Source organism: Dreissena polymorpha, chromosome 10, assembly GCF_020536995.1.
Source record: "Dreissena polymorpha isolate Duluth1 chromosome 10, UMN_Dpol_1.0, whole genome shotgun sequence".
Classification (NCBI taxonomy): domain Eukaryota; kingdom Metazoa; phylum Mollusca; class Bivalvia; order Myida; family Dreissenidae; genus Dreissena; species Dreissena polymorpha.
This window is the reverse complement of record NC_068364.1, coordinates 66,319,196-66,343,267: the sequence shown is the minus strand read 5'-3', so window position 1 is coordinate 66,343,267 and position 24,072 is coordinate 66,319,196. Positions and strand designations below refer to the sequence as shown.

The 24,072-nt window shown below is 36.1% G+C and overlaps 1 protein-coding gene across 5 annotated transcripts in view; it reads right to left on the bottom strand.

Moving 5' to 3' along the window:
- Positions 1-6,110: 6,110 nt before the first annotated feature.
- The window catches only part of LOC127847879 (ras-related protein Rab-5B-like), a 124,417-nt gene continuing 106,455 nt past the window's right edge, over positions 6,111-24,072 (bottom strand). Inside the window, exons 5-6 of one of the 5 annotated variants that reach the window (XR_008034223.1) lie at positions 8,919-13,100; positions 6,111-8,773 (exon numbers count right to left, since the gene is read on the bottom strand). The gene's annotated coding sequence lies outside the window, so the exon portion shown is untranslated. Of the gene's footprint in view, positions 13,101-24,072 lie in introns of all 5 variants that reach the window. The other 4 variants (XR_008034222.1, XR_008034226.1, XR_008034228.1 and 1 more) reach the window with 4 other exon arrangements.

The following is a 24,072-nucleotide window of genomic DNA, read 5'->3' as shown; positions in this document are numbered from 1 at the left end:
TTTGACTTTATAATTGTGTATACACCATAAATATTATTTTCATCATATTATAATAAATAAATTATCCTATGTAATTTATGTAAGTATAATTTGAATCACCAATATATATTTATAAAAAAATATTGATGAAATAATATATGCACATCCACATATTTCGAATGAATGTTTAGAAAACTGTAAATGTATATGACTTTACTTGATAATTGATGTGTATATGTTGTTATATGTTTATACTTTTGTGAATAAATAGTTTGAAACCCTCCAAAAAATACCTAAAAAAAAACAGAGAGAGAGACAGAGTTTGTTTTCGTTTGTTTTTCTTCTAACTTTGGTACGCTTATAGGCCTCTGGACGTCAGAAACATTCGAAACAGACTTACTCAACGTCAGACGTCCCCGATAATATGGCACTTGAAGCTATGAAATTAAACGTTGGGACCTCGTCTAACGGCGACGTCGACGTTGGTGACGTCAGTTGAGCGGATATGGATCCGGAAGATATAAGGGTAATCATTTTGAGACAGTAACACACGGCTGAGCTGAGTCGGACGTCTTTAATCGGCCCGCTGCAGCCCGAGGGCCATTATGCGGTTAGGGCCGATTATAGACGTTCGGACGTCTGTAATTGGCCCGCTGCCGACAAAACAGCCCGAGGGCCATTATGCGGCTAGGTCCGATTATAGACGTCCGACAAAGCTCTGCATTGTGTTATCGTTTATATTACATATCACAATATATTGTGCCTTCACTTAAATCTATTGACTTAACCAGCTTTCCGTACTGTTATTTTTATTCAACTAAATAAGAATTTCATGACGTATGACTAAACACAACGGTTTAAACTAAACTCTGTTAATTTAACGGACAGAAATTCGGACGTTGTGGATAATTTGTATTGGCCCGCCAGATACGAATAACGGCCCGCTGGCGACGTCATTTTGTTACTATTTATAGAAACAATATGTACGAATTATTAGCTTATCACTTAGCATATTTTCGCCATGATTTAAGAGTTAACAATTTATAGTTGATTACTTTATATTATTAAAACTTCATTGGTTTAAATAATGTAACAAACACATTGATTTAATGCCGACTTATCCAATCGATTGATTGTGACAACATGTATTTTTGCATTCCAGGTCGAATTGAAGCGTCTTTATACTCAGTTACAAGTCTACAAAACGCGAAATATGAGGCGAGATAATCCACATATTTCAAAGCGTCGCGAAGGCCGGAAAAAACACACAGACGCTTTTCTTTGCAAGCAGCTTTTCATCATAAACACAAGCATCACCATGACCATGCTCACGAACACGAAATGTCGAAAAAAAACCGAGGAGAGCACGAACTCTGCCGAAGGCCTTCCGATGCCCGTCGAAAGTAGTGTCACGAAATGTGATGATGTAAACGAAATTAAACCAACCGTGTCATTTAAAATGGCTCATTCTCATAAATGATACTGCTTGAACTATAATAACTAATTTATTATGAACATGCTAAAGTGTTTAATTATATAATTTTTATAAATACGTTTGTCGTACTTTATGTGATGACAATAATATTGTGTTTCGTTAAATGTATACATCATCATTTAAGGGAAGTAACACCGGCAGCAAGTGTTTAAAACACATCCAGAGTTGTCGTTCTTAGAGCAATGATCTCTGTTAAAACGACTTTCGTTACTTCATTGAGATAAACTGCACAGTTGGGAACTTTCTACAGAAAGCAACATTTTACGGACGATGTAATTGCTCATTTGTTCCTATCGCTAGTGAATGTGAAGTGACGAAATGTGTGCGCGTGGAATTAATGATTTTGCTGAGGAATGTATATATTGTTTGGACACGTGGAATTGATAAATGTGCTGAAGATTGTATCTACTGTTTTGGCACGTGGAAACATGTTGCTGAGGAGTATATCTTTAAGTTGTAGGTGTCTTACACGTTTCTCAAAATAACAATGTCTTTTACATGTGTGAAGGTCATTTGTGAGGCTTAGATAAATTGATAAATATGTGCGTTGTTTTATGTTCATATTTTCTTTATTTTTTTTTTAGCCATTTCATTTTGTTTTCTCAAGATTCAAAACTGCGATAAATTAATAATAAATATGAACATCTATTTATTATACAATGTAACTCTACCACTGTTTGATTAATTTAATTGAATATATATGTATGCATACTTCATGTACAGACTCGTTACGTGGCACAATACCAGGCCCTTTATTAACACATGGTACACCGCATTAGACCCATTCCTTTAAACGTCCAAAGACACGGCACTTAAATCATCTTTTCAAGCGTTACGTTTAAACTAAATAACACATGTTAGACCCGTAACGATACAAGTTATGATACGCCTTAATATTCACGGTTCTAGACCCGATATGCTTAACATCATTAGACCAATTATATTCAGTGTTTTTTCACCTATAGGGGAATGGTGGCGGGGCCCGTCCAAAGGGGAAAAACGCGTAGTTTTTTAGGAAAAGGGGAAAATAAAAAAATCACCTTTTTACATTAATGATATTTATTATATGAATACACGTGTATATGAATGTAATGTTCACAGCTGAATGTCTCTGTCCTAATTTCTTAAATATATATCAATGATTTTTTCAACATTAGTTTCAGACAGTTCAGCCTTCATGCACAGTTTCAGTTTTCCTAGCCATTATGAGTGTAATTGGGATTTTTTAAATCGATAAAATGGCAAATTTGAGCATTTATTATCAATAAAATGGACCAAATTGTAATGTTTTTATCAACAAATATTGACACAATATAGATACATCAGGCCTTTTCCTGGCCATGTTGGGGAAAAAAATGCAATTTATGTGAAAAGTCAACTGATTTGAGAAAAACTTATTTAGTATAACTCTTTATTATAATTCAAAATCACATTAATTATAGTTATATACTTTGTTAGTTGTTTATAAAATAAATTTGAGATATATTTATCATTTGACAGTTCTTCCTCAAAAAAAAAATAAAAAAAATGATATCTTTTTGAGCGGATTTTTTTCTACAAACTTGGAGAAAAGCATATTCTCTTTCTTGAGGGGAATGGGTCCGAATATCGGTCCCGAAATTGCCATAAAAAACACTGATATTACACGTCATTTAACCCGTTATGCTACTTGGTTTTACGCCGCCATAGGTAATACTGTACAATTTCCGCTATGTTACCCGTTGCATTACACGTAAATAGACCGTTTTCGCTTCTCAATAAAGCCGATATTTAAGACGGTATTAAACCGTAAGTTACACGGTATAATACCCGGTGTCTTTATAGTACCAAACCAAATTCATTAAACATCAATAGATCGTTTACTTTTAAACTCACTAAACCTGTTGTTACACTGAATTAGACCAGTAACATTGCACGTCAGTAGACCACTTATGTTACCCATCATTGAACTCGTTATGTTACACCTTGTTAGCTCCGATTCATTATTAGTCGTTCAATTCACTTTATTGTTGCTTAACCAAGTTTCTTCCAACGTCCATGAACTCATTTGAATTAGTAAGTGAAGACATGGTCACCGTGTTGTGCAAAATCTAGGTTTGTTAAGCACACGGGCGCATCAGGGTGAGATAAATCCTATTATTTACGAAAGCCCTTGCTCAATTAAAACAAATAAATTATAGCAATATTTCTAGGGTGACACTGTACAACAATTCAAAAATAGAAACATTCGTTGAAAACACGGCCACTAAGGGACTTGGTGTGTTTCCCACATAGGGACGTGGTATACTGGCCATTGTTATATGTTTTCGTCCGAAACTACAAGCTGATCTTTAATAATGTTTAAACGGAGATGTTGCTTGATGACCCTCTCTTTTGAACTTAATTTTTATATTGTTTTGCTCTTTACAAGTAGCCAATTTTGTTTGTTAAAATACTTTCACAATAATGTTATTCGTGTGTATTTTTTCTGATTACATACAATTTTCTTGACATAATACCAATTCTGAAATGTGACATTTAAATTGGTTTGGCTTTAAAGACAGCTATCGCGATTTTATTTTAGAAACCGCTCGCAGTTGTGTACCTAAATACTGCTATGGATAGTTAAAGCACTTTTTATCTGAACAGATATTGACATGTTAAATAATAGCCATATAAATGCAATTACATGTGTTTTAAAGTAACGGATGTACTACCGTTGTTGATATGCATCGAAGACGTTTCTAAAATGTTGGTCAACCCCCATCAAACCGCGAACAAAATGAACATAGTTGTGCATGGGTTACTTATTGAATAATATAGATTTGTGGCTCTGATTGATGATTTGGTCAAGTCACACTATCCCTAATGCAGTGACAAGGTACAATAAATAGCATAATTTTATACTCGTATGTTTGGCCGGGTTATCTCAGTTGATACTATATAAATTAGTTGGTATTACAAGTACTTATCCCGGTACGACCACTTAAAGCCAGACACCTTGAAATGAAATACATGTTAATCAATACATATAGATGCAATTTGAAAGTGTGCAAAATTGTCATTTAATCTATAGCCTAGTTAGCAAGTAATTTTTTTTTAAATTTAAAACCGAAAGTTGGATTTCTATACGTATACGTCCATTTCGACAAACGCGATTATTTTTAAGTTTTAAAGCGCAAAAAGACGGATTTCTACCTTGTGACCACCATATATATTCTAATTGGATTTAAATTAAATTGAATTTATAGCCTAGTTAGCAAGTAATGTATTATTTTTCAAACGATACCGCTTTTAAAACCGAACGTAGGATTTCTAGAGTATACGTCCATTTCAACAAACGCGATTATTTTTAAGTTTTAAAGCGCTAAAAAGAACGGATTTCTACCTTGTAACCACAATATATATTTTAATTGGCATAGATAAAATATGTTTCTTATTTGTACTAAAATTTACTTTTATTTCAAGGTGTGTGTCTTTAAGTAGTTCATGAATGTATTTATATGTCATTCGTCCATTATGTTTCGTTGTAGTATGGAAGCTGTTAGCAAATGGCATGTATATGTTGTGCACGTATCACCAGTCAATAACTGAGTTCATATATGCTATATGCTGGTTGAGTCGTGGGTAATTTTCATAAAGAGGTTACATCACACATATTATATAAATTTAAGACAATGAATCATTATAACCATAATTATTAACCTTTGTTCTTTATATTTGTTGCTTTTTTTTCTAGAAGTTAATCATAAGAAATAATAATAAATAATCGATTGTCTTGATAGTGTCAAACTGCCATCTTGAAAATGTTTTCTTGTTGAGCTGTGTATTCTGATTGGCTATTCCAATTTCAAGATTTGCATATTTATAAACAGCCTTAAAACCGACATTGCAGAGAAGAGTAACTTCTTGTGGAAAAATGTCAACAGACGATCTATTATGGAAAATAATCGTAAATAAACGATTTTGTGTTACTTAGAAACACTATAAGAACAATTTATAAAAGAGGAAATATTTGATAAGAGCTCTGATGAATACAATATTGACCTGTTTTTGTCGCATTTTTGATAAGAAAAACGATGTTGACCTGGTCAAAACTATTTTTCAACAACTGCATAATTTTGGAACGTGTAATCACGTAATTGCACGCGATGTCTATAACAACGACTTTAAAAGAAACCACGACTCAACAAGAAACTACCATACGTCTATCCATGACTTACGAGACATTTAATGAACGCGTTGTTATGACAAAACCACCGTTAAAACGGCGAAAATACAAGCCGAAAATAATTATTAGTACTGATACATAATAAGGCCGTACTCTGTGAAAAGGGTGTTTAAAGCATGTGCGTAAAGTGTCGTCCAGATTAGCCTGTGCGGACTGCAGGGACGACACTTTCCACGTTTATGGTATTTTTCGTTTGAAAAAGTCTCTCTTTAGTAAAAATCTAGTTTGTGCGTTAAGTGTCGTCCCTGATTAGCCTAAGCGGACCGCACAGGCTAATCTGGGACGACACTTAACCACATGCATAAGACCCCATTTTCACATGGCACGTTCCATATCTACACTGTTTCATAGGTAATTCTCCTGTCCTTCGCAAGTTTGTACCAGTCAATGTCACCTACTGTAGCTTAAATAAAATTAAATAAAACATTTAAACATGAAACATATTTATTCCACGTAAAGAACAAATACACCGTAATATAATTTCAGAAAATATAATACGTACAAGTAAATTACAAATTAGGTGGGCATTTCATCTAAGATTTCTGCGATGTTGTATAAATGCACGGAATTGAAATATTCATCCCGTACATGATAACTTTAAAATGCAGGTGCAAGGCATTTTTTAGGCTACCCAAATGGAAATGAACGATATTTGTGAATTTTATGAGAAAAAAGTCCGTCAATATTACACGCATTTTTACTATGATGTGTATTCTTTTCACGCTGCATACTTGCATTCAATAATAAAAGCATTTTAAAAACAAAAACACTGAGGTTATCACAAACAAATCAATACATTAATTCGCCATTATCAAGTGACACAATTATTTCGGAATTTTTACAACAATGTTTTCGACACATTCTTGAGAATTTACACATTTTCGTGTTTCAATTACAATGTATATTCAAATTACATGTGTATTATATATTAAACATATTCTACATTTAGATGAGTGAAACATACCGTCAACTCTTTACATTATAGAAACGCTCATCTCCAGAAGTATGTTCATCGACATAACTCATTAACACAATATATCATCATCGGTGCAATACAAATCGAAGAGACATTCCGAATGGTATATGTTATTAACATCAATAAAACAGCAACACTTGTTATATACATGTACATGCATTCTCAAGAAAACATATTTTACCTCTTTCGTAATTCAATACAATTTCTGGTACATCAGTTATTGCTGGACACTTTCAATAAAGGATAGTAAATGTAACATAAGTCCTACATGCAAAACTCCAAATTATTTCTACACTTGTTTTTGTAAATATATCAATCATAAACATTATGCTTAAAACAATTCACCGAAGAATAATTCGAACATAATGCAATACATGCGTGCTTGCACATGGATATGCCAACATGTTATGAACGAATAAATGCATATTCAGTAATTTTAAAAATTTAAACATGTTATTTCAAAAACGTTTCATGATACAACACCAACATAAGCGCAAACATTGTATTTTTAAATTCAACATAAAAAGGTACCTCGATAAACGTGGACTTTTTTTTATCTCATTATAAATAACAAACAAGGGACAAAATTGTCACAAAACCAGGTTTTCATTGTGAAAAAATCTGATAAAGGGAGACAACTCAAACTGAACTTTTGAAATGAACAAACAAAATTAACCCCCTTTGTAAGTTTGTTTTTAAAAAAATCTATTTTTAGTCGTGGCGACCTTGACATTGGAGATATTGACGTGATTCTTTCGTGCGACACACCGTCCCATGATGGTGAACAAATGTGCCAAATGATTTTAAAATCTCATAATGAATGACATAGTTATAGCCCAGACAAGCTCATTTATGGCTATCTGTTACCTTTGACCTCAAAGTGTGACCTTGACCTTGTAGATATTGACGTAATTTTTTCGCGCGACACACCGTCTAATGATGGTTAACAAATGTGCCAAATGATTTTAAAATCTCACAATGAAAGACAAGGTTATGGCCCGGACAAGCTTGTTCCGCCCGCCCGCCAGCCCGCCAGCAAGCCCGCCAGCCCGCCAGCCAGCCAGCCCGCCAGCCCGCCCGCATTCGCCAATCTAATAACCAGTTTTTTCCTTCGGAAAACCTGGTTAAATACATGTACACAATGAAGTATAATATACACTAGTTCTTTTAAATGATTTTTCAAACAGGCAATAAAACATATAATAGTGAACACAATTTTTACATTTTAAAGCATGTTTTATTAATATTTTGGAGATTACATGTCATAGTTATGTAATGCAATGAAGTACACAAACATAAAGAAAACTCAATACTTAACCTTTTTTTCCTTTCACGCCATACACATTGCATGTAAGCATTTCAAGCCACGGCTGACAAGAGTAAACAAAAATGACTCTTAATAGACGAACTCATTAAACGTCATATCGAACTTACAAGGCGATGTAATATGCACATATACTTAATAAAAATACACATCAAACACAATCTTAAAAAGCCATATATGAAAAACAATCACCGATCTCATAATAGAATACATGACTTGATTACAAACTGATGCTATACATTAAGTTCACTGCAACTGTACCATTTTACTTACTGCTTTTAATAGTAAAATGAAAATATTTCGTACTATGTTTTATTTATATACCGAATTTTAAGATTAAACTTGTCAACTATTGAAACAAACGTTCGTTTGCCTTAAACAGTCAGATGTTAACAACAGAACAATTCACCAAATCGAACTATAATTATTTCAGGCAATAAAGAAATGTCGTTTTGAGTAGCCAAAGCTTATACATGTAAGTATAGTTTAACAAGGGCTGTTTGCAAAACATGCATGCCCCCATATGGGCTGTCAGTTGTAGTGGCAGCCATTGTGTGAATACGTTTTTTGTCACTGTGACCTTGACCTTTGACCTAGTGACCTGAAAATCATTAGGGGTCATGTGCCAGTCATGATCAATGTACCTATGAAGTTTAATGATCCTAGGCCTAATTATTCTTGAGTTATCATCAGGAAACCATTTTACTGTTTCGAGTCACTGTGACCTTGACCTTTGACCTAGTGACCTGAAAATCAATAGGGGTCATCTGCCAGTCATGATCAATGTACCTATGAAGTTTCATGATCCTAGGCGTAAGCATTCTTGAGTTATCATCCGGAAACCATTTTACTATTTCGAGTCACTGTGACCTTGACCTTTGACCTAGTGGCCTGAAAATCAATAGGGGTCATCTGCCAGTCATGATCAATGTACCTATGAAGTTTCATGATCCTAGGCATAGGCATTCTTGAGTTATCATCCAAAACCATTTTACTATTTCTAGTCACTGTGACCTTGACCTTTGACCTAGTGACCTGAAAATCAATAGGGGTCATCTGCCAGTCATGATCAATGTTTATATGAAGTTTCATGATCCTAGGCGTAAGCATTCTTGAGTTATCATTCGGAAACCATTTTACTGTTTCGAGTCACTGTGACCTTGACCTTTGACCTAGTGACCTGAAAATCAATAGGGGTCATCTGCCAGTCATGATCAATGTACCTATGAAGTTTCATGATCCTAGGCATAAGCATTCTTGATTTATCATCCGGAAACCATTTTACTATTTCGAGTCACTGTGACCTTGACCTTTGACCTAGTGACCTGAAAATCAATAGGGTCATCTGCCAGTCATGATCAATGTACCTATGAAGTTTCATGATCCTAGTCCTAAGCATTCTTGAGTTGTCATCCTGAAACCATTTTACTATTTCGAGTCACTGTAACCTTGACCTTTGACCTAGTGACCTGAAAATCAATAGGGGTCATCTGCCAGTCATGATCAATGCACCTATGAAGTTTCATGATCCTAGGTCTAAGTGTTCTTGAGTTATTATCAGGACACCATCTGGTGGACGGACCGACGGACGGACCGACCGACAGACATGTGCAAAACAATATACCCCCACTTCTTCTAAGGGGGGCATAAATATTAATACTTGAATCAAAATTATATACTATAATGCTGGAAAACCAACACCCTGATTTTTATACTTTTTGACTATATCACTTTAAAAAATATTACTTCCCTTGTGAACATGATCTGTACCTGCCAAATGATATAAAATAGAAATTATCTCCCTTTAAAGCTTGTTACAATCCTTGGATTTTGTGTTTTGACATTTGAACTTGAAGGATGACTTTGACCTTTTACCACTCAAAATGTGAAGCTCCATGAGATACACATGCATGCCAAATATGAAGGTTACGTCTGAAGCAACATAGAAGTTATGAGCATTTTTCAAAACCTAAACATAAGTGTGACGGAAAGACAGACGGACAGTGCGATTACAATATATGCCCTCCTTTGGGGGCATAAAAAATAAGTAAATTATATAATATATTAAACAATAATTATAATTATCAATTCTAGTGACCTACAATTATAATTATATTAGTTTACACAAAGTATTACTAAATGACAAACTTTTAAAGTTGAAACATCATGGTATTGACAAATAAATTCATTAAATTATAAACAACAAATAAATTAATAATATTATAACTAATCAACCCAGTCAAAACATTTTGTACACATAACATGTCATCTTTTTTTTATTCAGTACTACAATGGGCACTAATTGTCTGTATTGCATAATTACTCCATTGTCTCTGTTCAATTATCTTTCTAAAATTAACCAATATTTAGTCGCTTAATGTTATGAATCTAGGTTTCACTTTAAGTGTGGATAATTTTGTGAACAACATAAATTCATTTCAAAAACAAACATTTCAATAAAGAATGATAAAATTTGTGTTCAATATTTACAACAAATAAACATATACAACAATACATTGTAAAGGGATTTATTTGGAGTTTAAATCACCTTTCCTCAAAGATATTTCCAAAGCAAAGGGGAAAATTGCTATTGTAACATGTTATAGCATGGTTTTCCAAATAAACTTGTTACAGACAAATTTTTAATGACCATTCTTGATTTAAGAACATAAATGAATACTATATTCTGTATCTGTCTTGATATTTATATAACCGTGTTCAGAAGCATGGCATACATTTTCACTCAATGCAAAAAAAAATATTCACAATAACTGTAATATAACAAATAATGTATTTACACTAATATACAAAATTATTAGCAAATCTGGAGGGTAACATGTAACCATTAGAGTAAACATAACACCCAAGTTGAACATTAAAGCAATATGAGAACATGAAACAAAATACTTGTCAATCTGTTCAAATTGCCCTTCACCAAACAGGTCTGGTCACTAGTGGGCAAGATTGTTTTACAGTTTTTAATAGCCTCTAGTGCCGGTTGTGCTTTGGTCTGTAGAAGAAGGGGCAATCTTACCTTTTAGGATTGTAATGACCTATATCACTAGCGTTTTCCCATATTAATCATCATCTGTTTCTATTCGATCTAACTTCTCTTTGAACCAATGTTTCATAGCATTTGATCGTGTCACAGCATGCGGATTACATACTCGACAAGCTATAGCATTTGTGTACTTGAACTTTTTTACTATGAACAACCCTTCATTGTGCAAGGACACCTTCATGTCTGGGCACTGAATACACTCTTCAAATACAGAAGATGATTGATGAAAAAAGTCTTTCAAACTTTTCTTAAGTTTGCGTCTAACCTCTTGAAATAGCCAGATGAAATTGTCTAACTGCTCATTTTCTGAGCAACAAACTATCCTTGCATAAATAATGTAATCCATATACCATATTCTCAATGTATAGGTATCATTAAGAGTAAATATAGCCAAGCCGTTAAATAAACAATATTGGCCACGTTCCTGGCAGATAGGCCAAGCACGAATGCACACTGCAACAAGCCTGTGGAAAAGAGAGGGGGGCAAAAACTTTCCGCAAAACACAAAAGCTAAAACTGGTGTTTGGGGTTTATCAGGTGGTGAGGTAAAGATGTGCAGTGGCGGTGGTGCCCTACTAAGTAGACAAGGAACGATGTGGAAATCTAACGGGATTCCAGTTATACCCTCTTCACTTGTTAAAGGTTTGGCTATAACATTTAGATATTCCATGTAATTCATAACAGCCGTCTGGTATTCATGTATGTAGGGAGGACTGTTTTTCATAACTTCGTCCAGAACATTTGGTTTGAGAATAGCATATTTTTTATATTCTTCCCAATCTTTTAAAACAGTGGCTTCTATTTTCTGATTATGCGGTATGAAACATTTGAAAGCTTCAATGATCCATTGAGGAGCAAGAACAACAAAATCTTTAAGTGCGCCCGAGTTGAAAAAAATGATATTGCCTTGTTTGTGCTGCAATTCAAGAAACAAGGTAAGCTCTTCTATACCCAGTGGGTGTAAGTTTTCAAGATCTTCTTTTTCAACATCCTTCATTTTTACTATCTGTCGCTTTTTATCTCTCATTTTGTCCAATGTTTGTTCCATATGAATCCATCGAACTGGATATTCTTCGTCCCAGTAATCTTGCTTTGCAGCCAAACTTATAATTTCTTTTCGTAACTCTGCAAAAGCAGAATCCTCTGGAGACAAATTATTTACAAGAAATCTGTTCTTATAAATGTGATTAAAGATTGGTGAGTGTTTATCAAAGCTACATAAAGCATTGTCAAAATACAAATTCATATTTTCCTCCTTTTCTTCAGCACTCCCCTTCATTTTGTCTTTCCGCGTGCCAACTAAAATAACATTTGGCTTTATTGTCCTTTCTCCAGATTGATTATCACTATTCATGTGAATTGCATTAAGCCAAAATTTAAAAATATCCAAATAGGTACAACTATCCACCAAACCACACCAAATTCCAATTCCATCTGATTTACTTACAATATCTTTCAAACTTCTTGTCATGTCCATCACGACTACATATATAGACCTCTCATTCAGAAAGAACTGATGTGTTGAATAGTACAGAGTCTGACCTGCAAAATCCCATACAGACACAGTGATCTCATTTGTTGATTCATCAAGCGAAGTAGTGATCTCATTTGTTGATTCATCAAGCGAAGTAGTTTCAAGCTTCCTCTTGGCAACCTTAATTCCATGTTGTAAAATTTCATCTCCTTTATGCAAGGCTATTCTTTCTTTAAAAGTTTCATGATCCTCAGTAGCTGTGACTGTGTTCTTAGAAACGACTTTTTCAATGCGACCTCCAAACTTCACCCGTATTAATTCTGTATCTAAGCACCAATGGCCATCTGTCATCAACTTACACCTATGTATATCGATACCTTCTGTGCTGAGAGGTTGTTTTGTGTGTGTTTTGTTACGAAATTCCCAAATCAAATTGTTCACCAAAGACGTTTTTCCCACATCAAACATACCTACGACCATCAGGCGAATATTATTGACCTGTTCTTTTCCATGTTTAAGAGCTTTATAAAAGAGGGTCGTTGCTTTCTCATCCAACTGTTGAACATCCTTTGGTAACTTATCTGAAAGCATAAAATGGTGCAAAATTATTACATTAAAGAGTTGTCAAGTTTGCAAAAATGGCATGTGACAAGTGCAACATGGTCAGACAGGCTAGCTCAGTTGATAGATAGATGGACAATAAATTAAAAAATATTGCAGGTTCAATTCCCTGCCTCAAAAAATAAATTGTCAACTAAAATTGTTTCTAAGGCCCTCCTTGCCCCACCTAAGATTTAAATAGAGCTGTTGTCATTTACTGGCATAAGTGAATGCACCTGGTACTGGTTAACCTACACATCCAGAAAAATTGTGAGTTTGACGGACAAATGTACGACGGACAAAAGGTCGTCACAAAAGCTCAACATAATAAGCACGTTTTGCTCAAGTGAGCTAAAAATGGACTTAAAATGTAACTTCTATATTGTAAACAAGGTTTTACTATAGCCATGTAAAGAAAAATGCCCCGCCCCCTGGCAGCCATGTTTTTTTCTACGAACAATAACCATTTTAAAACTCGGGTGGGATATCATAAGAAACAAGGGCTGTTTGTAAAACATGCATGCCCCCCATATGGGCTGTCAGTTGTAGTGGCAGCCATTGAGTGAATGCGTGTTTTGTCACTGTGACCTTGACCTTTGACCTAATGTAAGTTATCATCCGGAAACCATTGTACTATTTCAAGTCACTGTGACCTTGACCTTTGACCTAGTGACCTGAAAGTCAATGAGGTCATCTGCCAGTCATGATCAAGGGGGGAGTGAGAGGGGGTATAATGTGGGGTGGGGTAATTTATTAGATGTTTAAAAAAAATATTTTTTTGGGGGAAGGGGGCCGGGGAGGGGGGGTAGGGGGGTAGAGGGGAGTGAGAGGGGGGTATAATGTTGGGTGTGGTAATTTATTAGATGTTAAAAAAATGGGGGGCCGGGGGGTAGGGGAGATGAAAGGGGGTATAATGTGGGGTGTGGTAATTTATTAGATGTTTAAAAAATAATAATTTGGGGGGTGGGGGGTAGGGGGGTGGGGGTGAGAGGGGGGTATAATGTGGGATGTGGTAATTTATAAGATGTTTAAAAAAATAAAAATAAAATTTGGGGGGGGTGGGGGGTAGGGGGGGGTGGGGGAAGAGAGGGGGTATAATGTGGGGTGTGGTAATTTATTAGACGTTTAAAAAATATGCGGGGGTGGGTGGGGGTGTAGGGGGGAGTGAGAGGGGGGTAAAATGTGGTGTGTGGTAATTTATTAGATGTTTTAAAAAAATGGGGGGTGGGGGTGGCGAGGGGTAAGGGGGTGGGGGGTGAGAGGGGGGTTTAATGTGAGGTGTAGTAATTTATTAGATGTTTAAAATAAAAAAAATGGGGGGGGTGGGGGTAGGGGGGTGGGGGGTGAGAGGGGGGTAATAATGTAAAAAAATAATTGGGGGGGGGGGTTGGGGGGGTGGGGGGTCAGAGGGGGTAATAATGTGGGTGTGGTAATTTATTAGATGTGTAAAAAAAATTGGGGGGGATGGGGGGTGGGGGTAGGGGGTTGGGGTGAGAGGGGGTAATAATGTGGGGTTTGGTAATTTATTAGATGTTTAAAAAAAGGGGGGGGTGGGTGGGGGGTAGGGGGGGTAGGGGGGAGTGAGAGGGGGGTTTAATGTGGGGTTTGGTAATTTATTAGATGTTTAAAAAAAGGGGCCGGGGGGTAGGGGGGGTGGGGGGATGGGGGGATGGGTAGGGGGAGTGGGGGTGATAGGGGGTATAATGTGGGGTGTGGTTATATATTAGATGATGTTTTAAAAAAAATGGGGGTGAGGTTGGGGGGGAAAGGATGGATTCTGGTAGGGGCGTAGGGTATTGTTTGGTTGCAATCCATTGTGGTATTCAGGTAAGTGTTGTTTGGTCAAAGTAATAATAAAATGTAATCATAAAAAATAACAAATGATCTCACACTGACATGATAAATATCCTCTATTCATTAAACATGAAATTTAAACTTATTGCATTTGTTTCCCTGTAAATAAGAAAGATGTAATAGTGTATTACCTCCCCTGTCCTGCTTATATTTATATTAATCAACAAAATTAAACATTAACACAATATTAAATATACAAAATATACAAAAAATCTCATATTCTGATAATAATTTTACTGATCCACTTTATTTTACTCAAAGGATGATGTTTCATTGGACTGATAATTATAGATTTAGGATTACAGACCAGTTGCTTCAGTTATATTGTTCAGAGTTCGCCCTGTTGGCCGCGTATGCATTCTTGAGTTATCATCCAAAAACCATTTTACTATTTCGGGTCACCGTGACCTTGACCTTTGACCTAGTGACCTTAAAATCAATAGGGGTCATCTGCAAGTCATGATCAATGTACCTATGAAGTTTCATGATCATAGGCCGAAGCGTTCTTGAGTTATCATCTGACAACCACCTGGTCGACGGACCGACCGACAGACCGACATGAGCAAAGCAATATACCCCCTCTTCTTCGAAGGGGGGCATAAAAATGATCGATTGAAATCAAATGTTTGGAAACCGTTATACAAAAAGCATGATCCGTTTTTCGCGTCGATATACATGTAAACGAAAGTAGAATCTTCCCATACCTGGTTAATTTCAAGCATAAACATTGCACACATCACATAATGAATAAATCTGAAATACGTAAGCACTACTAAAACGTATTGTGCTTCTATCATGCCACTAACAACAATACATAAAAAGAACAAAAAGCTTAAAATTATGAACATTCGTATTGTTGGTTCCTTCATATGCATTGATAAAATAATCAATTAATCACTGAAGCAATTTTTTTTAAACTTTGAACAGTTTGTTTTGGGGACTGTAATAGTTTAGTAAAGTGTTAGAATCTTAATAATACTGGTACTTGTTTATCATGAGTTGTTGTCGAATAACCTACGGCCCGAGGTTTAGATGCATAGGGTTTAAATCACGCGTGCGAGAAATACACAGTGTTTGAGCAAGATTTTCTATTATAATACAAAAAAATACATGCGTAATCTAAAGTGCATGCGTAAATGTATTATCTTATTTAGAATAAATACACCTTTTTCATTTAAAAACTAAAAAAAAAATTAAGTGATTTATAATTGCCTTGGTTATAAAAAAATATGGTTATGTTTTTATGTTACAGCAGTACACAGTTTGGTCGAAACTACAACTGTCAAGTATCATACATTAGCTAATATACGGCGTTGGTGTAGCAGCTGTCTATAATTGCACAACTGATCAGAAATGACCCGAATGACATTAATCGTCAGGTGTGACATTATAGCCAAGATGGGCTCGAATGACATTACTTGTCAGGTGTGCCATTATAGCCATATGGGCCCGATGACATTACTTGTCAGGTGTGTCATTATAGCCAGGAAGGCCCAAATGACATTACTTATCAAGTGTGCCATTATAGCCAGATTAGCCCGAATTACATTAATCGTCAGGTGTGACATTATAGTTAGAAGGGCCCCGAACGACATTACTTGTCAGGTGTGCCATTATACATGTAGCCAGATTGGACCGAATGACATTACTTGTCAGGTGTGACATTATAGCCAGATTGGCCCGAATTACATTTCTTGTCAGGTGTGCCATCATATCCAGATTGGCCTGAATGACATTACTTGTCAGGTGTGACATTATCGTCAGAACGGCCCCAAATGACATTACTTGTCAGGTGTGCCATTATAGCCAGATGGGCTCGAATGACATTGCTTGTCAGGTGTGCCATTATAGCCAGATTGGCCTGAATGACATTACTTGCCAGGTGTGCCATGATAGCCAGATGGACCCAAATGACATTACTTGTCAAGAGTGCTATTATAGCCAGATGAGCCTGAATGACTTTACTTGTCAAGTGTGCCATTATAGCCAAATTAACCAGAATTACTTGTCAAGTGTGACATTATAGCAAGATGGGCCAAAATGAAATTACTTGTCAAGTGTGTCATTATATCCAGATGGGCCCGAATGACATTACTTGTCAGGTGTGCCATTATAGCCAGAAGGGCCCAAAATGACATTACTTGCCAGATGTGCCATTATATCAAGAAGGGCCCAAATGGCATTACTTGTCAGGTGTGACGTTATAGCCAGATGGGACCAGTGACATTACTTTGCAGGTGTGACATTATAGTCAGAAGGGCCCTAAATGACATTACTTGTCAGGTGTGTCATTATAGCCAGATCGACCCCAATGACATTACTCGTCAAGTGTGTCATTATATCCAGATGGACCCGGATGACTTTACTTGTCAGGTGTGACATTATAGCCAGATCGGCCCGAATGACATTACTTGCCAGGTGTGTCATTATATCCAGATGGGCTCGAATGGCATTACTTGTCAGGTGTCCATTTAAAGCCAGATGGAAACCGGTGTCGTGTTTAAATCTGTAGGTGTATATGCTGTTTTAAACACTCTAATTACTTTTTTTTCAAGTATCGTCTAGCCATGATCTGTTCGGATCCATGCAAGGAACTGAAGAAGAAATGTTTTTCGAAGTTTATCTTTTTCTTTGAAACGTTAAAAAATGGCACAACTATCTCATTTATGCTTTGTTTGCAAACACACACATGTTATTACTTAAAGAAACCTTTTCTGAAAAAGTAAAAAAAAAAAACTGATAAAAAAACGTATTTAATGAGTGCCTATTTTAAGATGTAAGTGAAACAGAATCAGACGTTCTCAAGTCTAGGATCCCTATACTTGTGTCACGGAATATTTCAAATAATTCCGTGCTGCCATTTGTTACTAATATCTTTATATTAGACAAGTCACACGACAATAGTTTAGATCGCAGGCGAGTTACATATATATTTGAATATATATATTTGAATATATATATTTGCGCGGCAATCTTCTTCTCGTGATTGCACTACAAAGTTTGACAGCTCACACTCTACATGATGATCTAATGCAGAAAGCTTGATCAACAAGCTGCACAGCCACTCAGAGGAGCATTCGCCTGTCACAAGACTGATACAGTGTAACGATGCAGGCAGCTGGAGATCACATCGACCCGTATACGTCCCCCATAATACAAGCTTTTCTAATTTACTGCGTTTTGGCAAAATGTCTGATGTAAGTGAAACAAAAACAGCCGTTCATGTTCAGGATCTCTATACATGTGCCACAAAATATTTAAAACAGTTCCTTGCTGCCATTTTTTACTAATATCTCAATGTTAGACATGTCACAATCAAATAGTTTAGCTCTCAGGTGAGAAACATGTATATTTGAATCGGCACAGCAATCTTCTTCACCTGATTGAATTACAAAGTTCAACATCTCACACTTTACAGGATGACCTAATGCACAAAGATTGATCAACAAGCTGTACAGCCACTCAGAGGAGCATTTGAATGTTTGAAGACTGATCCAGTGTTACGATGCAGGCAGTTGAAGATCACATCGACCCATAACGGTCCCCATAAGTAAAGCTTTTCTAATTTACTGAGTGTGGAAATAATGTCTAATATTTGTGAAACACAATCAGTTGTTCTCAAGTCCAGGATCCCTATACTTGTGTTACGAAATATTTCTAACAGTTCCTTGCTGCCATTTGTTACTAATATCTCAATATTAGACATGTCACATTCCAAAAAGTTTAGATCGCAAGTGAGATATATGTATATTTGAAATAGGGCCACAATCTTCTTCACGTGCTTGTACTACAAAGTCACACAGCACACACTCTACATGGTGACCTTATGCACAAAGCTTGAGCAATAAACTGCACAGCCACTCAGAGGAACATTCGCCTTTCTGCAGACTAATACAGTGTAACGACGCAGGCAGCTGGAGATGACATCGACCCATAAAAGTCCCCCGTAAATAAAGTTTTTTTAATTTAATGAGTGTTTTTAGAATGTCTGATGTTTGTGAAACAGAATCAGCCGTTCGCAAGTCAAGCATACCTATACGTGTGCCACGAAATATTTCAAATAGTTCCTTTCTCCCATTTTTTACTAATGTCTCAATATTAGACATGTCACCTTGCAATAGTTTAGATCACATGTGAGATAAATGTATATTTGAATCAGTGCCGCAATCTTCTCCATTTGATTGCACTACAAAGCTCCAGAGCTCACACTTAACATGATGATCTATTGCAGAAAGCTTGATCAATAAGCTGCACAGCCACTCAGAGGAGCATTCGCCTGTCTGAAGAGTCAGTGAAGACTGATACAGTTCAATGTAGACGGTATCTGGAGACCACATCGACCCATAAAGGTCCCCCGTAAATAAAGCACTTGTAATTTAATGAGTGTGGGCAGAATGTCTGATGTTAGTGAAACACAATAAGCAGTTCATGATCCCTATACTTGTGTCACGAAATATTTCAAACAGTTCCTTGCTCCCATTTTGAACTAATATCTCAATATTAGATATGTCCCATTTCAATAGTTTAGATCGCATGTGAGATATGTGTATCTTTGAATCAGCTGCGCAGTCTTCTCCATTTGATTGCACTACAAAGCTCCAGAGTTCACACTTTACATGAGAAAGATTGATTAACAAGGTGGACAGCCACTCAGAGGAACATTCGCCTGTCACAAGACGGATACACTGTAACGATGCAGGCAGCTGGAGATCAAATTGACTCATAAAGGTCCCTTGTAAACAAAGCTTTTTTAATTTAATGAGTGTTTTTAGAATATCTGATGTCTGTAAAACAGAATCTGCCGTTCTCAAGTCTAGAATCCCTATACGTGTGTCACGAAATATTTCAAACAGTTCCTTTCTCCCATATTCTACTAATATCTGAATATTAGACATATCACATTCCAATAGTTTAGATCGCAGGTCAAATACATGTATATTTGAATCGGCGCCGCAATTTTCTCCACATGTTAGCACTACAAAGCTCCAAAGCTCACACTCTACATGATGACCTAATGCACAAAGATTGATCAACAAGCTGCACAGCCACTCAGAGGAGCATTCGCCACTCTCAAGACTGATACAGTGTAACGATACAGGCAGCTTGGGAGCACAAAGACCAATAAACGTCCCTTGTAAAAAAAAGTTTTTCTAATTTACTGAGCGTTGGTAGAATATACGCTGTTTGGGAAACACAATCAGCCGTTCTCAGGTCAAGGATACCTATACTTGTGTCACGAAATATTTCAAACAGTTCCTTTCTCCCATATTCTACTACTATCTCAATATTAGACATATCACATGACCCTAGTTTAGATCGGAGGTCCGATAAATGTATATTTGAATCAGCGCCGAAATCTTCTTTACGTGATTGAACTACAAAGTCCCACAACTCACACTTTACATGATGATCTAATGCAGGAAGATTGATCAACAAGCTGCACAGCCACTCAGAGGAGCATTCCCCTTTCTCGAGACTGATACACTGTAACGATGCAGGCAGCTGGATGGCAAACTGGCCCTTATAAGTTCCCCGCAAGGAAAGCTTTTCTAATTTACGGAGAGAGGGAACAATGTCTGATGTTTGTGAAACACAATCAGCAGTTCTCAGGTCCAGGATCCCTATACTTGTGTCACGAAATATTTCAAACAGTTCCTTGCTGCCATTCTGTACACGAATATTTACTTTAGACATGTCACATGCCAATAGTTTAGATCGCATGTGAGATTCATGTTCATTTGAACTAGCTACGCAATCCTCTCCGTGTGGTTGTACTACACAGTCCCACAGCTGACACTCTACAGGATGTCCTAATGCAGAAAGATTGATCAACAAGCTGCATAGCCAATCAGGGAAGCATTCGCCTGTCTCGAGACTGATACAGTGTAGCGATGTAGGCAGCTGGATGGCAGAAAGATACGTACGAATTTCCCGTAAATCAAGCGTTTTTAATGTACTGAATTTGGGTAACATATCTGATGCTAATGCTACATCATCAGCCGTCAAAAGGCGCATGGTCACGATAGGTGTTAAACTCAGCAAACTATATAGGTCATTATTACCCTGCATCAATTGCATCTTGATATTTGACATGTCAATATGTTACTGATTGAAACATGTGTTTTTTGAAATCGGTCACAATTACATCACACATTTCTAAAGCAAAATCGTGTTTTAAGAAAGATAATTGTTCTAGTAACTTTTGAAGAAACACGATAGAACAGGTAATTTTCGTCAAGTCTAAATATCTTAAGGAGACAGGGATAGGGATTTCTTCGTTACAAGTTGAATCTTCTATGTATAAATACATTAACTTAGACTGGGATGTAAGGACATCACATATTGATGATACGTTGATTCTTCCGATAAAATGCAGCTCTTGCAGCTTTGAATTATAAAATGCTTTATGTATTTCCGGAGTCGCTCTGGCCTTTACACGTTCAAGACAATCCATTGACTGTTGAAGAACGGTCATCATTTCGCTTATTTGCAGTACATTACTTTCTTTCTAAAAAAAGTGTCCTGACGTTGGATGTGTTCAACATTAACAGTTCACGTAATGAGTTTGATTCAGACTCGCTGAGATATGCATTGAATGTAAAGTCCCTACACTTCAAACAAATATCCTTCTGACCGCTGGCTTTAGCCTCAGTGAAACCAGTAATCATCATGCGCTGGAATAAGAATGATACAGCTAACATACGCAAATCGTGGTCCCTCTCATCAGATGAAAATTTTCCAACGTTTGCTATTGGTTTATAATCTGTTTGAAATGCTGCTAATTTCTCACTTTTAAAATGTCGTATATATCTTCTTAGTGCAAGGTTCATGTCATTAAAGAAGTCACCGTCAGTTAGACGGTTTATAAGTACGTTAGCTATCATACTATCAAGCCCACACAAATATATTATTACTTGGCTCATTTCTAACACATTATATTTATTTTCGCTCAGTAGATTTTTATAACATCTGTCTTTGAAATAGCTATATGATATGCTGCTAAGAATTCCTGGACCGTCTCATTTAAAAATGACATTCGTGGACTTTTTAACAGAAATTCTGAATGAAACATTACCGTTAACAGGCCAGCGTCGACGCAGAATTGCAGTTGCTCTTTTGACATATAATCCATTAAGTCCCGTTTGGAAAACACTAGGGATTTATTTGAAGAAAACGTAAACTAAAATGCAGCATAAGCAAGCGCGTCCAAAATCTCACAATGTGGTTCAATAAAGCTTGTGTTCGATAAGCACGGAAAGGAAGTACCTTTCCTGAAATATCCTTCTTTTTCATTTCCTTGTTTAAAACGTAGGTCAAGTAGAATACAATTTATTTCACACAGGGAACCTTTAAACCCGCTTTTGTTTATCCACAAGCTTATTAACAGTGTATGCCACCATGGTGAAATAAGAAGCTGCATCATTCGACGTTCATTTACGTACTTCATGAACTCAGTCTGTGACTTTTGATTGGCAGAGTAAAAACTGACTTTGGATCAGTTAACGGCGAAACATATTTATGAAAAGGATCAGCCCACTCGTTCAACCCATCCATAATTACGAGGCAAGTCTCTCGTTCAAGGATTTGATGTAAAAGCTTAAAGACAACATCGCGTTTATCACCAGTGTAAATGGTGTCGATAATTTATGTTTTGATCATCTCTACCACCTCACGTTGGACGAGTGCCTCTCTCAGTGATATGTGAAAGAGAAACTCGAACTCATTCAGTGTATCGATATCACTAAATGTAGCCTTGTGTGTAGAATTGTGTTCAGAAACTGCATCACACCATTCAAGAGCAAGTTTAGTAAGGAATGTAGTTTTCCCCATACCGGGCTCTCCTTGAATAAACACACGACTACACAGCTTTTCATCTTTAAAAAATATGTTTCTGTATTGTTGTATTCCGTTTTCCGTTTTTTTTCGAGAACCATCTTTTTTTTATGTGGCTTAATTTCGGTGACACAAAGATATCCCAGATGGGTTTGTCATGACCCTCCCGTAATGATGAAACAGACACAGTATTTTTCGTCGTTGTATAGAGTCTTTTTAAATCTCTGCGAAACTCTGAAAAAATGTAGCTTTAAAAAAAAAACTTATTAAACAGTACAACAAGTATGTTACAATTCTCATTTATCATGCATAACTTTTGTTAAATACATGATTAATTTATGTTGTGTGTTTGTTTATATGTGGGGACGGTATTAGAGAGAATGTTACAAAGATAAGGGTCTATAGGTTAAAAATGTGCCTGCTTCAACCGGATAAAACCTTTAAGAATAAAAAAAATATTTTAACAAATGTCCAATCCAAACAACAATACATGGTTTTAAGCTTTGTATTTACTCCCAGTTGTGATTTCGTGTTTGTAGGTAATTTATTAACTGAACTTTTTGAACAGACTGGAAGTCCTGTAATATAGGAAATGATATCAGACCTCAAGCTCTTTTATCAAATGAGGCACCGTACGTTGTCTTTGGCGTGTATAACTTATACTTCATTGATGCGGCAAGAGATTCTACATATTATGCAATGCAGTGTAAGATCCCAAGAGCTAAGTTGTTCAAATTCAATTGTGTTCAAATATGGTTAGTAGGAACTTTACGAAAACATTTAAGATTATGAAGAAACCTACCAAAAAATAAATAAACACTTTATTAAAAATACTTATATACTTATGATGATAAACTTAAACGAATGACGACTTGCATGATCCTAAACATCATAAGTGAACACCTATGTAAAGAGTTGTTTATATATATGTAGTAGAGTCAGGGACAAAAAGTTTAACCCCAATTTATACTTACAAAGAGGATAGTAATATGCTGAATAACAGATCTGAGTCATGGACCTTGGTCAGTAACCATGTGTCACAAAGAAACATGTAAAGATTCAATCGAAAATCTGTAGTTAGTACACAGGTTTATACCTGTTGTATGGAAACGTCATGTGAATATCAACTTGATCAACTTGAAGGCAAACCTTAACATGATTTCTCAAAGTACATTAGGAAAAGGGGACATAATTTAGCTTAAAGGCTTTTTCATGTTATGAATATTATTGAATAGTTGAGCCAAACCTTATTTAATGAATAACTTT